The sequence below is a fragment of the Cynara cardunculus genome, assembly GCF_001531365.2.
Source record: "Cynara cardunculus var. scolymus isolate 2C chromosome LG 11, CcrdV1, whole genome shotgun sequence".
NCBI classification, from domain to species: domain Eukaryota; kingdom Viridiplantae; phylum Streptophyta; class Magnoliopsida; order Asterales; family Asteraceae; genus Cynara; species Cynara cardunculus.
In genome coordinates, this window is record NC_037538.1 from 18,502,894 (window position 1) to 18,504,756 (window position 1,863).

Below are 1,863 nucleotides of genomic sequence, written 5' to 3' on the forward strand. Positions count from 1 at the left end.
TACAACCTTGTGCATTTGTACAACCCTTGCAACCCAATTAATTGAGATATTTATAGAAATGATGGGAGTTCATTTATTATGATTTGAATATTTATGGAATATGAATAGAGTTCATTAATTATGATTAATACTTTATATTTGGAAATAATCAAAACTTCTATGAAATCACATATTCATCAAATAAAATGGACGGTTGAGATTGGGTTGTATAGGTTGCACAAATGTCAAAGGTTGTATAATAACCAACCTCTATATATATATGTATATATATATATATATATGTGTATATATATATATATGTATGTACATTGACCGACACCAACACGAACCGTAAGTTCTATCTTTTAGAACTGAAACGAGGGTCGTGGTTTGATACTTCGGTGCCACGGAGATTACCATTGAGACGAACGATAGAGGTGCTAATGGTGACCATTGGCCACCGGTGCCCTACGGGAACCTACCCGAATAATCGAACAACTAGTGGGATTATCTAGTAAACATAACTTAGAGATGAAAGGTACGAAACACTTATCGATTGGTGCCAAACTAGCTACAATATAGAGCACTGTCAACTCTCATTACAGCGTCCACCATCGCCTTTTCTCACAATAGTTTTACTTCTTGACCCAAACTTCACATAAAGCTACAAACTCTCATTTTATACTAAGCCATCAACGATTTCACGAAATATGAAATGATAAGCCATGATTAATGGCTGGAGGTTTCATGTCCTTTAGAGTTCCATGTCACTGAATTACATTAAATTTTAGGGTATAAACCATTCACTTTGATTGTATTTACACTAAAAGTCCTTGAAATTTAACGACTACCAATTCCTTTACTCTTTTTTTTGGTTATTACACCAACTCTTAACAAGTATTCAATAAGAATGATCCGACATCATAACAGGTCTAATTTTGTTGTAGTGTCAGAAGTTCAAAAATATAATTTGTACCATCGTTTATGTTAAAAGTTGATTCATCTTCTATTGAATTTTCAATGTAACAATATATATATATATATATCTTTTTCATTTGGAAAAAATAAGGTTTCTTTTTATTTCTAGAATTTGATCATTAGATGGTTAACATCAACAAGAAGATGCTACACATCAGCACCAGTCCTTTAGAAAGTGACCAATTCTATTTATTTATTGTAATTCACAATCATCACAATCATATTTAAATGGCGGATGGTTTACATGTCTATTCATTATATTTTTAGTCAATTAACAACATCAAATTCTTTGTAATCGATATGGGGACCAGAAGATGCTCATTATTCATCTTACAAAATACCAAATTCCTAACAATCATTAACGTCTTCATTTATGTTTCCATAACTATTCATGATAAATGATACACTATTCATAATGAATGATACACTGATTCATGATGAATAATACACATTAAAGATGAACAATACTTCATTCATGATGCCGGGAAATCATGGGACATGTAACGCACTCTCATTTTTCTCCAATTCACAACCTAAAATTAGTTTGCAACCGAACCCGCCATAGGGATATCAATATGGTTATCAAGTTAAGAGAATAAGATACTCGTTTTTTTATATTATCTGTTTAACTAAAAATAATTTAGATTTCTTTTTAAATTGAGATAAATCTACAAGCTTCCAAAACTTGATCGCTTTACATGGAAATAGCGATATGTGTTTTCAAAAACACTAGCTTCAAAACTTCGCCTGCTATTGTTTACAAAATTTGTAAAATAAAAGTCTATACTATATTATAAAACATTTGACAAAACCTCCTAAAAATCATTTTTTTTATGAATGAATTAATGTTTATTGCTTAAAGTTCAAGATTACAAGTAAATTGTGCGTAAATATAACTTATTAAAG